Below are 14,417 nucleotides of genomic sequence, written 5' to 3'. Positions count from 1 at the left end.
TTGTCTTAATTTCTTGCCTAATATAAGTACTGATTCATTTTCTTTTTCTACTAGTACTTCCATACACTGAACATCAATTCTGGTCTATACTAGTTCCTAGAGATATAAAAATGAGTAAGATTCAGTCCTTGCTCTCCAAAACACAGTCAAATAGGAAAGATAGACATGCAAATAAGATAAAAAGCTGCACTCAGAGAAGAATGCTAGTTTTCCACATGCTGGCCATGGAGCCGAGCATGTCTCCTGCCACCATGGTCCCATTGCATACGCCCCATAATTATCCCCATCTTACAGATAAGAGGATTGTGGCTTGGAAAGACCATGTCACTTTCTCAGAACCCTAGAACCAGGAAGCGATAAGAGTATGTTACAACAGGGAGAGAAGCATCAGCTCAGCCTGGGTAATGAGGGAAAGACTTCAAGGAGTGGGAAGTTGTTGGGCTGAGTCTTGAAGGATGAGTAGGAGGCTTCGGGGTCAACATATGCCTGGCTGGGAATAGACAATGTTGCAGGAGGTCAAATTTCTAAAAGGGCTTCTTTTTGGTGTTTGTTTCCCCATTTAGCCAGAACAAAGAAAAAAGATCACTAAAGAATTAAATGATTTGAAATAGGATATATATGGAAGGCTCTCTTCTAACATCCTTTCACCTCACTGGATCATCCTCTTTTCTGAAAATATAAGAATTAGAGATTCATTCTTTTGGGCTAAGGTAAATTGTTTGGTCTCTGGCAGTTGCCTAGTAAACGCCCAGAATGAGATGCGCGTTAGTTATTATTCATTAACACTCTAGCATGAATTGGCGTATCAGCTCAATGCCAGCCGTGGACATTGACTGCCTGTTCCCATCTGGGTAACCTCAGGCAGTTCCTTAAACTGTAAAGTGGGGATGATAATAACAGTACCTGATAGGATTGTTGCAAGGATTAGAGAGAATACATGCAAAGCACTTAGCACAGTGCCTGGCACTTTGTAAGCATTCAATAAACGTTAGCTAATCTGATGATTAACAAGACTCTGAAGAAAGGAAAGTTAGAGGCAAAGTGAATGAGGGAAAAATCATTAAGGGCAGATTGGGGGAGACTATTACTGTCTCTCTGGCACTGGGAGTCAGATACAAGGACACAGGGGTGGAGAAAGCAGAGATTAGGCAAGGGGAGACAGGAGGTTCCCATCCATAGAATGGTACTGGGTATGTTTCACATGGTTACATGTTGGTTTTCCCAAGAAACTTATCAGTCTTCTTCATTATTGTATCCTCAGCACTCAGTATCCACTAGGTGCTCAGTAAGTGTTTGTTGAATAATTGACAGAATGAATGAGGGATTACCTTCCGTATTTAAAGATAACACACCTGCATGTGTAGAATAAACATAGGAAGGACACACCCTAAAATGTTAATCATAGTTACCTTGGGTTCGCAAGATTACAGATGATTATTTTTTTTTTTTGCACTTCTCTATTTTTTTGTTCAAGTTTTCTGCACTGGTCTTCAATTACCCATATAATTAAGAGTAGGAAATTACCAGACAGTTCTTAGTTTTCTGGACTATCAGAGGTTAGATTGTTCTAAGCTTTCCTCAAGCAGGGAACTTCAGGAAACCGGGCTTCTCCAATTCTAATGTGCTTACCAATCACTTGGGGATCTGGTTCAAATGCAGATTCTAATTCAGCAGGTCTGGGGCAGGGCCAGAGAATCTGCATTTCTAACAAGCTCCCAGATGACGCTGACAGTGTCGATCTGTGGACCACACTGGGAGAAGCAAGGTTCTAAACTAATGTGAATTAACCCCAAGCCAAACATACATACAAGAAAGCAAAAGTAGGAAGAGAAAGTGCGCTGTTGGGCAGACGGCATCTCATCCCGAGGCCAACGTGACTTCAGGATGTTTCTCCCTGAGACTGGGCATTCTTTAGGATTCTCTTTTGCTCACTTTGTCCATTGGGAGCCCAAATTGTTCAAGAGAAAAGATTAGAGTCAATTAAAGCCCTGGGGATACTCATATTTTCTCAACAAAAGGAAGGGCTGTGACAGACCTGGCTCATTCTGTTTTACTCTGTCTTCCATTAAACACCACCACCGTTGCTGTCAGTCAAGTTCTCTTTAGATTAATGTCTCCTAAATTAATTTTGTGTTCAATAAGCCTCCACAAATATGTTTGTTCAGCGGACCAAATTGGACCCTTCGATTTAACTAAGGATGGACGCGCAGGTACACAATACCCGCCCTTGGTCACATGCTGTCGGCCGGGTTCGTTCATTAGTCACTGTCACCGGCGGTGGCCACTGGTCCCTGCTAAGCTCCTTCAGATAATCAAATGTTGCTCCTATTGAAATATAATCCTCCCCAGAGCATAGAGGGGCATTTTCTAAATTGGCTGAAGAGGATTACAAAGCACTGAAGAAGAAAATAAGTAAAAGTGAAAGCAATGCTTAATTTAAGATTTTCTGACAGCAGCAAACCTTTGCTTTCTGTCGCCCTCGTTTTCGTGCGGAATGTTTAATACGCATCCCTCTCACCCACCTTGTCCCGCTTCATTCTCATAGTCTATCCCGACCCTGCTAACCCCTATTACAGAATTGGGAGTTGGCCCCAAGTCCTCATTTTACAGATAAGGAATCTGAGACCCAGAGAGGCTGGACGACTTTCCCAAAGCCCTCCTGCTTTGTCCTAGACGCCATGGTTTCTTCCACAACCTCAAACTGCCTCACTTAGTTTAATTGCTTGAGAGAAAAGACTGGGGAGTAGTGGACAAACCAGATTTGTTTTTATGCTGCCATCAAAATATTCCTTGTTAACAGCTTCAAACATCAAATGGTGCTTTAATAATAATAATTAAAAACAGCAGCCTTTACCTTTTATGTTAGCTTTCCTAATCATTCACTTCCTAGCGTGGGTGGATTGAATGAGCCCGATGCCTGGAACACAGAGATGTGACATCCAGAGATACACAAAGGGCTGCACACAGGTGGTGCTGGGACCTCCCAGGCAGGTTGGAGGAGCAGAGCAGGTCCCAGGGATGACTCGGATCTTGCTCCGCAGCACCACAGCGATTCACCTGCATTGCTTATGCAGCTCTTTGTCCAAAGGCCATCCAGGGGCTGGGGGGCAGGCAGAGGTACTCACCTTCCAAATCTCCACAGCGACCATCCCTGTGGTCCGCACCATAGGGAGCATCGCACCTCCCTGAGGAAGAACAGAGAGGTCAAAATTCTTGGTCATCCTCACAGAATTGATATTCTGCATTCCACTGTAGTGTTTCCTTGTGTTCTCTTTTTTAACAAATCAACAGTAATCCATATATATAGAAAAATTATTCTTTGATCCAGCAATCCCGCTCCTAGGAATCTATACCAAAAAGCACACTGGCACAATAAGAAAAGATATATGCAAATAACTATTAGCTGCAGCCTTATTTATAACAGCAGGAACCTGGAAACAATATAAATGCCTGTCAATAGAAAAATTATTGAATAAAATATGGTATATCCACGCAGTGGAGTGTTATGCACCTGTCAAAGAGGAATAGTTCTAGAGAGTATAAGGAAGTGGTTGCCAGGATAAATGTTTATGTAACAATTTCACTGTAGTAAAGTTTGTGTAGTTCCTAAAACGTAGTAGATATAAAAATACGCATATCTTTATGATATGCATATTTTAAAATGGAAGATGGGGATAAAATGGGTAAAATTTAGGCTTCTCTGAATATATCTAGTTTTGAGGATTTGAATTCAAATGATATGAAAATTTACATAATTATAAAACAAAATTAAATTTTGAAAAAAACAATCCTTAAAATCACAAGCAAAATTAAACAGATGAACATAGATGTTAACCATTGGTAACTAACCCCCAAGGAGAAACTATTCTAATTGATTTTAAATTATCTGTACACCCCTAGAAGTATATTTCTTAAAGTCAGAAAAAAACTGCAACATAATTTTTCAGCTGTTTTCAGTAATCACCTTGTTGGTGAGAGTATTTGTATTATTACTCTGAGTCTGTTGGATATGTATTGTAAAAGAAAGAGAAGGGAGGGAGTAGGGAGAGAAAAAAAAAGAAAGAAAGAAGGAAAGAAAATGGGTCTTTAGGACAGTGTCATTGAGAATCAGAATATTCAGTGTGGGGGAAAGGAGATACAGTTGTCAGATCAGTGAGATTTACTCTGTAATCCTGAATTTGAGTTGATAGTATCAATGTAAATTCATAAAATACAGTATTTTACTTCTTAAAGTTTTTTTAACTTTTTATTTTGAAATAATTATAGATCCACAGGAAGTTGCAAAAATAATACAGAGATGTCCTATGAACCCTTCACCCAATTTCTCCTCGTGGTTACTTGCCACATAACTAGAGTACATCATCAAGCCAAGAAACTGACATTGGTACAATGTGTATATATAGTTCTATGTCATTTTATCACATGTATGAATTTTTGTCACCACCATCACAATCAAGGTACAGGATTATTTCATCACCACAGAGATCTCCCTCACACTAACCCTTCATAATCATACTCACCTCCTCCCACTCAGCATCCCTAACCCCTGGCAACCACTAATCTGTTCTCCATCTCTATAATTTTGTCATTTCAAGAATGCCATATAAATGGAATCATACAATATGTGACCTTTTGAGATTGACTTTTTCCACTCAGGATAACGCTCTGGAAATCCATCCAAGTTTTGTGTGTCAATAGTTTGTTCCTTTTTATTGATGGTTAATATTTCATGGCATGGTTGTACCACAGTTTGTTAAGCCATTCACACATTAAAGGACATTTTGGCTGTTTCCTGGCTTTAGCTATTACAAATAAAGCTGCAGTGAACATTCATGTTCTGGTTTTTGCATGGACATAGGTCTCATTCCTCTGGGGTCAATGCCCACGAATGTGATTGCTGGACTTTTCTGTAAGTGTATGTTTAGTTTTTAAGAAACTGCCAAGCTGTTTTCCAGAGTGGCTGTACCATTTTACATTCCCACCAGCAATTTATGAGTTTCTCTGTATCCTTGCCAGTGTTTGGGATAGTCACTATTTTTTATTTTAGCTGTTCTAATTGTCGTCTAATGCTATCTCATCGTGGTCTTAATTTGCATTTCCCTAATGACTAGTGGTATCGAATATCTTTTCATGTGCTTATTTGCCATCTGTATATCCTTCCCAGCGAAATGTCTCTTCATGTCTTTTGCCCATTTTCTAATCGGATTGTTTGTGATTTTACTGTTGAGTTTTGAGAGTTCTTTATATATTTTATATGAGCCCTATGTAGTTTGCAAATATTTTCTCCATGTTGCTATCTTTTCATCTTCTTAACAAGGTCTTTCACAGAGCAGAAGTTAAAATGTTGATGAAGTCTAATTTATCTGCTTTTTCTTTTATAGACCATATTTTAGGTGTATTTAAGAATAATTATTCACCAAGTTATAGGTCCCAAATACTTTCTCCTATGTTTTCTTCTAAAACTTTATAGTTTTATGTTTTGTATTTAAATCTATGACCCATTTTGAGATACTTTTTAATGGACTTTGTTTTTAGAGAAGTTTTAGGTTCACAGCAAAATTGAGTGGAAGAAACAGAGATTTTTCCCCACTCCCTGCCCCTACACAGGAATACACAAGTGCAGATATGTGTTCTGGTATCAGCACTATGTCAATGTCTTTAAAAGAATGCAGGTGCATTTCTTCTTTCTGTGTTCTCTGATATGTCCTAAAATAGCATATGAAGTTTAATTTTGAAATAACTCACCCTTGAAATGATTAAGAACTGGCACTTTTTAATAGACTTTTTTTGAGTAGTTTTAGGTTCACAGCAAAATTGAATGAAAAGTGCAGAGATTCCCCTCCCCCTACACGTGCACAGGCTCCCCTGTTATGAACATGCCCCACCAGAGTAGTACATTTGTTACAATTGATGAACCTGCATTGACACATCATTTTCACACCAACTCCTTGGTTTACATTAAGAATTATTCTTGGTGTTGAACAAATATATAATGACATGTATCCACCATTATAGTATCATACAGAATAGTTTCACTGCCTTAAAAATCCTCTGTGCTCTACCTATTCGTCCTTCCTTCCCTGCTAACACCTGGAAACCACAGATCTCTTTACTATCTCCATAGTTTTGCCTTTTCCAGAATGTCATATAGTTGGAATCATACCATATGTAGCTTTTTCAGATTGGCCTTTTTCACTTGATGATATGCATTTGTTTCCTCCATGTCTTTTCATGTCTGGATAACTCATTTCTTTTTAGTACTGACTAATATTCCATTGTCTGGATGTACTACAGTTTACTTATCCATTTACCTACTGAAGGGCACCTTGGTTGCTTCTAAGTTTTGGCAATTATGAATAAACATCCATGTGCCAGTTTTTGTGTGGACGTAGGTTTTCAACTCCTTTGGGCAAATACCAAGAAGCACAATTGCTGGATCACACGGTAAGAGAATTTTTGGTTTTGTGAGAAATTGCCAAACTATCTTGCAAACTGGCTATACCATTTTGTATTCCCAGCAGCAATTAATAGGAGTCCTGTTTGTTCCTCCACATCTTCACCTGCATTTGGTGTTGTCAATGTTTTGGATTTGGGCCATTCTAATACATGTGTAGTGGTATCTCATTTTTGTTTTAATTTGTTTTTCTCTGATAACATATGATGTGGACCATCTTTTCACATGTTTATTTATCATCTATATATCTTCTTTGGTGAAATGTCTGTTAAGGGCTGTGGCCCATTTTTAAATTGGGTTGTTTTCTTATTGTTGTGTTTTAAGAATTCTTTGTATATTTTGGATAACAGTTCTTTATCAGATATATCTTCTGAAAATATATTCTCCCAGTCTGTGGCTTGTGTTTTTATTATGTTGATAGTGTGTTAAGCAGAAGGGAATTTTTTTTCATGATGTCTAGCTTGTCAATTCTTTCTTTCATGGATCATTGCCCTTGGTGTTGTATCTATTAATAAAAAGTCATTGTAGGCTGGGCGCAGTGGCTCACGCCTGTAATCCTAGCACTCTGGGAGGCCGAGGCGGGCGGATTGTTTGAGCTCAGCAGTTCAAAACCAGCCTGAGCAAGAGCGAGACCCCGTCTCTACTAAAAATAGAAAGAAATTAATCGGACAACTAAAAATATATAGAAAAAATTAGCCGGGCATGGTGGCGCATGCCTGTAGTCCCAGCTACTCGGGAGGCTGAGGCAGGAGGATCGCTTGAGCCCGGGAGTTTGAGGTTGCTGTGAACTAGGATGACGCCACGGCACTCACGCTAGCCAGGGCAACAGAGTGAGACTCTGTCTCAAAAAAAACAAAAAAAAAAGTCATTGTAAAACTCAAAGTCATCTAGATTTTTTCCTATGCTAACTTCTAGAGGTTTTATAGTTTTGTGTTTTACGTTTAGGCCTGTGATCCCTGAATTAGTTTTTATATAAGATATGATGTTTAGGTCAAGGTTTGCAGACTTTTGTGGTCCCAGCGTTATGTTGAGGCCTTATATAAGACAGCCGCCCCCCAGGATGGGCCTGGGCCCTGTCAGCTGGTCACTGTGCACCTATGAACAGCAGGGTCTGTGTGTTTGAGTGGAAAAAGCCTGAGTGAAGGCCAGTTTTTGTGTTTGCTGAACCCCTTTTGGCTCCTACTTTCATGCTGCATTGGCCTTTGGAGAACCCCACTTTCTGTGCCAGCTCAACCGTGCACATCAATACATGTTCTGAAATATTTCTCCCACATTTGTGGTGTTTACTGAGGAAGGCTGTTCAGGGTACTGTGGTGTCCTACTGCCTGGAACAGGAGTTCTTACCTCTTTTTCATATGTTTTGTATCAAATCCTGTATTTCTGCTAAACCCCACTCCTGTGAAAATCCTCAGCTTCCTGTAATGCTAACTCACCATGAGACGATGTGACCAGTTCCCTGCCAAAGGCAGTACTTTTGGCCCTGAACTCAGTTGGTTTTTCCTCACTATCTTTGCATCCTACAACTCCTCCCAGCCTCCCTCTCCCTCTCTCTCTTTTCTGATGGCTTTTTTATTAGTTTGCCAAAATAATTGCACTTAATAGGAATGATTACATTCAGTGATTTGGATGTGTGGGATAATGGGGGGTTGCCACAAAGGAACTGACAGAGCCAGGCAAAGCTTTCAGTCCAGTGATCTCTAATCAATGGCCAGAAATTCACAGGCTAAACGGTTAAACATGCAGCCCTTAGGGTGGCCATGTGGGTCTGTGTAAGTATGAATGTCAGGGTTACTATATCACAGGTGCAGGTAGGTTGAGCCGCCCAGAAACCATTGGAGTACACAAAATGATCATTTTATTATTAATATGTTAATCAAAGGACAGCCTGACTTCCACCAGAGTGTGTACCTCTGCAAACATCTTGCTGGGCGCATTGTGAAGATGGGAAACTGAAGGAAAGAGCAGCCTGGACTCTGGTCTCTCACCGAGCAGGCTCCCAGGCTTTCGTCACTCCACCTTGCTCCCGGGCACCGCTGCCGGCTCAGGAACCATGGCTTTGTTTTACAACCAGACAGGTGCCCGTCATCAGGGTGGAGAGGAATAACTAATGAATGTCTGTGAGTGGGAAATGAATGCAGTTCCGGGTCCAGCTCATTTCTGCTGTCTGGTAAACCCAACAAGGGAAGTCTGGGGTGATCTCCAAGGGCCACAGGAATCCAGCACAAGTTTTTTATACTCCACAAATCCATTTTTTCACTGATACATTATAAAGTGTTCCAAAAGCCAACAGATGCCTAATAGGGGGTGTATTTGTCTCACACAATATCTTATTCCAATACCAGCTTCAGCAAGTCCAAAATTTGAATCCAATCCCAGCTCTGCCTCAGCTTTCTTTTTTTTTTTATTTCAGCATATTATGGGGGTATAAATGTTTAGATTACATATATTGCTTTTGCCCCACCTGAGTCAGAGCTTCAAGTGTGTCCATCCCCCAGACAGTGCGCACTGCAAACATTAGGTGTGAATATACCCATCCCCTCTTCCCCACCCCCATCTGCCCAACACCTGATGAATGTTACTGCTAAATGTGCACTTAAGTGTTGATCAATTAATACCAATTTGATGGTGAGTAAGTACATGTGGTGCTTGTTTTTCCATTCTTGTGATACTTCACTTAGTAGAATGGGCTCCAGCTATAACCAGGATAATACAAGAAGTGCTAGATCACCATTGTTTTTTGTGGCTGAGTAGAATTACCATTTGATCCAGCAATCCCATTATACTGGGCATCTACCCAAAGGGAAAAAAGACATTCTATAAAAAATACATCTGCACTGGACTGTTTACAGCAATTCATAATTGCAAAGATGTGGAAACAACCCCAGTGCCGATCAATACGTGAGTGGATTAATAAAATGTGGTATATGTACACCATGGAGTTCTACTCAGCCTCAGCTTTTTTATCTGTAAAACGAAACTGTGACAATCTTGTGAGGGTTAAAGGATGGAGGATTCTATAAGATAATGTATTTGAAAGGGCTTCATACGTAAGGTGCTCCACAAATGATCATTGCACTTTATTATTAATTATTGCCATGACATCAACATAAGATTTGTACCCTGTATTGAAACCAAATCCAGTACTTAAAAGACCCTGTGAAACAATGACTCTTGAGTTTTAGTGAGAATCAGAATCACCTGGAAGGCTTGTTCACACTCAGGTTTCTAGGCACTCCCCCTACCCCAGAGTTTCTGATTCAGTAGATCTGGGAAGGGGCCCAAAAATTTGCATTCCTAACAAGTTCCAAGGAAAATTATTTTCTATTGCTGAGTAATAGATTACCACAAATTTAGCAGCTTGAAAAACTCACATCAGTGTCTCACATTTGTGTGGGTGAGAAGTCCAAGCACAAGTTAGCTGGGTCCTTTGCTCGGGTTCTCACTGGGCTGGAGTCAAGGTGGCAGCTGGGCTGTGTTCGATTCTGGAACCCAGGGTCCTCTCCCAAGTTCATGTGCTGGCTATTGACAGAATTCAGCTCCTTGTGGGTGTAGGATTTAGGGCTCTGATTTCTTGCTGGCTGTTAGCCAGGGACTAGAGGTCACCTTCATGTCCTTGCCACGTAGCCCCACCAAAGGCCTCTCACAACATGGGGATTTTCTTTATCTTGAGGCCAGCAGATGAAATTTCTTTCATGCTTTGAAATTGTTCTTTCAAGAAGGGTGCAGCTCAGATAATCTCCCTTTTGATCAATTCAATTTATTAGGGACCTTAATTACATTTGCAAAATTCCTTCTTCTTATAATCATGGGAGTGATAGTCCATCATATTCACAAGTCCCACTCACATTCAAAGGGAGGAGATGACACAGGGCATGTCCACTGAGGAGTCAGCAATCTTGGGGTATCTTAGAATTCTGCCAGCCATATCAGGTGACACTGATGATTCTGGTCCAGGAACCACATTTTAAACCACGACTTTAAAGAAACACCTAAATAAATGCACATTTATGTGATGATGATAACAGTGAGTTTACAAAAACAATGATTATATATTTCTGGATAAAGATTCCTAATTAAAATTCATCCACCACACTGAACACCTATTGATACTACATATAATTCTTTTAATTATGAAAATATCTTTAAGCTCAAAAAAAAAGATAAGCAGGACCAGAAATTGGCTATAAATATTCAGCAGCGAGTGATGGCTCAAATCATTGGCAGCCGGGCTCTGGGGCCATAGGTAGGCATGGGGCATTGAGTTCAGTCTCTCTGGGGACCCACCTTGCCTGAGCCCTTGGCAGCACTCGAGGCTGTCAGCTTGGCCTCAGTTCCATTACACGTTTCCCTAACCTTAGGTTGTACCAGTGTTTCTGGTTTCCTTCCAGAGCCACTCTGGTCACCCCTTTTCAGTATCCTTTGCATATGCCTCTCCCTCCACCCTCAGGAAGGTGCTCAGGGCTCTATCCTGGGACTTCTCTTCTCATGTGCCATGTTCTTCTGGGATACTCCAACAGAACCCATGGCTCCAAAGACCTTCTTTGTGTTGAGATTCCTCAGTCTTTATCCCCAACTCAGGCCTCTTCTCCTAAAGGACAGATGCATATATGCAACCACCTCCAAGACAGCACCATCTGCACGTCTTCTAGATCTTCAAACTCAGTATGTCCAAGTTGGAACTCATCACCTTTCCTCCCGCCAAAATGCTTCTCTTCCCATATTTCTCAGCTCAGTGAATGGTACCATCATCCACCAAGATGTTTCAAGCAAACTTGGCATTCTCCCTTGGCCCATCCCTCCTCCACACCCCCTCATCTAATTGATGATCATCACCACCTATCAGTTCCATCTCCTAAACTTCTCTCCATCCAGCCACTTCTCTCCCTTGGCATGGCCACTCCCATAGTCCAGACTGTCATCTTCTCTTGCCTGCATCATGAAAATGATCTCCTAACCATTGCCTCTGCTTCTATTGTTAATTTCTTCCAATCCAGGCTCCATTTCTTAGCCAAAAAGATCCTACTAAAATGCAAATCTCATCACCTTGTTCCTCTGCTAGAAGTTTCACTGGCTTCCCACTGTTCCTCATGGCAAAGTTCAAATTCCTTACCAAGGCTTCAAGTTCTCCATTACCGGCCCCTCCCTAGCTCTCCAGCCCTGTTTCTTGTCAATCCCCACCCCACCCTCTCTAATGCAGCCATGCTGGACTCTTGTTTATTCCTCCCACACACTGCCCTCCCTTCCCTTAACTCCTACTCAGTTATCAGGTCTTGATTTACATATTCTGTCCTCCAGAGGCCTTTTCTGACTTCCGGACAAGGCTAGAAGCCCCACCAAATATATAACAGCATCCTGCACTTCCCCATCATAATATTATCATATATTATATTATTGTAGGTGCTGAAAGCTCCTTGAACTAAGACACAGGGCCATCATCTGGTACTCTTCTGTATCCTCAGTGCAGCCACTGAAACAGTGGGTAAACTGTGTCCTTCCAGAAGTAATAAGTGGCTCAATGTCCCAGAAGTAGTTCCTCACTAGATATACCATGCGAGGTGTCACAAGCACTGAATTCCTTTAGGAACAAGGACACAGTCACTAGAACCCAAGCAAGCAGAGAGGTTTTTCCCTGAATGAAATATGATTTTAATTTGCACAATATGCACATTTATAATAATAATAGCTACATAAGACATGCAATAATAAGTCCCTAATGCTAACCTGGGGCAAAATATCTAATACAAATTAAATTGGCTCTGTTCCTAGGAATTTTAGTATATTTCATTGTGGATTTTTAGCCAGAATTGTACAGAGTATAGCTGATTAATATTCTAATTAAAATCAGAATGGGACCATAGGAAATTGTTGGTTTTCCCCAGTAATGAATAAATAAAGGATTTCCCAATAAAAGTAAGCTCCCAGCAGACATCTGATGGACTGTAGGAACCATATAGCAGGCCTACCCAGAAGATCACAAGGCCTTGAAATGCTGATGTCTTCAAATCCACCCTATGAAGCCCTCTTAACCACAGAGGTATTTTTGGCCTTTGGAGGACACTAGATGCATGCAATTGTTTTCTTTTCTTCTATTCTCCAACATGAAGAAACAGTTCAACTCACATTCTTGAAGGGGCAGCTCAATACACAATACGATTTTGGCTAGCCTTTAGCCATAGCTGTTGGAACAGACATGGGTACCTGTACCAAAGTGGGCTGATCCAAAGCGTATGTGAACATGGGAAGCTGAGCTGGAAGACCAAGTGGTCTTGGAGCCTGAGGGAATTCTGTGAGAGCAGCCTCGGTAAATAAGCAGGGGGAGGCAAACGTAGCAGTTGCCACAGCAGAGATAAGAAACCACAAGGACCCAAATAGCAGAGTGAAATCAGACTGCAAGAAATTTCCCAGAGTGCTTAAAATAACCCCCCCTTCGCTTAAGCTACTTTGAGCAGTTTTCTGTTTCTTTGCTATCCAACACCTCCTAAGATAAAGGGAAGTTGTGGCACAGGCTGTGTGAATTCCTGCCCAGGTTCTCAGCGTCACCCCTGCCTAGTCGAGAACTGTACCAGCGCCTTGCACGAGGACAGAGGTGATGTCCTGAGGGAAACTGTGAGGAATGTGCAGCTGAGCAGAGCAGCAAGACCGAGGCAACAGAATCAGTAACAAAAGGACCTCAGTAACTGGAAATATGAGTAAATCCAAGAAGAAAAAGTCAATATGGGTGGATATAAAGATCCACACTTGCACTAGGGGAAAAAAAATCAAAGAGACAGTTCAGGAAGAAGGGTGGAAATGGAGAACCGAAGTGGCAGGGATGCATATGGAAACGGATGAGGGGGTTAGTTGAAAAACACGTCTGACTTGGGGCACCAAACTCTTGAATTGAGCAACGTCTCTGTGCATCTACTATGTGCTAGGCCCTCTGTTAGGTGCTATATATCCACATGTCAGAACTTTATCATGGCCTCTGAAAATCTAAAAAATATAGAAGGCCTCATTTTCAGCAAAGTGGTTGAGAAAAAAGAAGTGTCTAAAAAAGTCCCAAACTTATCAGGTTCGGCCCTTGCCCCTTTAACTTTGCCTCCTCAGTCTCTTTCACAGCTATCGGGGCCATCAATTTCTGCTTCTTCTGGAGCTTCCTTTTTATCCTTTCAACAGATGTCTTAGTTTGGGTTCCCTTAAAAGCAGAGGCAAGGATTTGAGTGCAAGTGGTTGATTTGGAAGGTGATCTGGGAAACACTAGTGGAGTGGGGAAGTTGGACAGCGAAAGAAAGGCAGCCAATAGTGTCATCAAACAAGCTACTGCAGGGACAACTAGAGCTCAGTCTTGGTGGGGAACTCTGGGAGCTGGTGTAGGACACCTATCTCAGAGTTATCCTTATTAAAGAGTGAGGACTCTGGGGCATTTATCCACCAACTCAAGGTTGCTTCCAGAACATTGATTTTTCGGCTTGCCTTGCATTTAGGATATGTGTTCAGGGCCAGATAAAAAGCCTTCAGACAGAGATTCACAAATGTCACAGGAGCAGCCTTGGTCTTACAGAGGTAAATTCCGAGGGAGTGGGATGGGGCACTGATAACTACAGAACTCAAGCTTTCTTCAGGATTAATCATCCTTCTCTATAGCTGTGCTCTATGGTTGGTATGCGGATCAGAAGATGGGCTGATTCTTTCATAGCAAGCAGAAGATGGCGGAATTAGGAGTCTGAGAAAGGAAGATGTTAGAGAGTGTGTTGTGCAAAGTTCTTGCTGCCATGTTGCAGGAGAAACGTGCCCGTCAAGATTCTAAGGTCCATTTATTGACTAGAAGAGCAAGTGTCCCAGGGTCTGAGCATCTAGAGTCTCCACTGAGCAGCAAATCCTAAGCAGGCTGTTCATTTTCTAATGTGATTTAATGAGTCAACAGGGCTCTGAGATCCTGAATGAATTGACTAAAAGCAAAATTATTCCTTCCTGTTTCTTCATA

Source organism: Propithecus coquereli, unplaced genomic scaffold (assembly GCF_000956105.1).
Source record: "Propithecus coquereli isolate 6110/MARCELLA unplaced genomic scaffold, Pcoq_1.0 Scaffold1, whole genome shotgun sequence".
NCBI classification, from domain to species: Eukaryota; Metazoa; Chordata; class Mammalia; order Primates; family Indriidae; genus Propithecus; species Propithecus coquereli.
Note: the sequence above shows the minus strand (reverse complement) of the source record.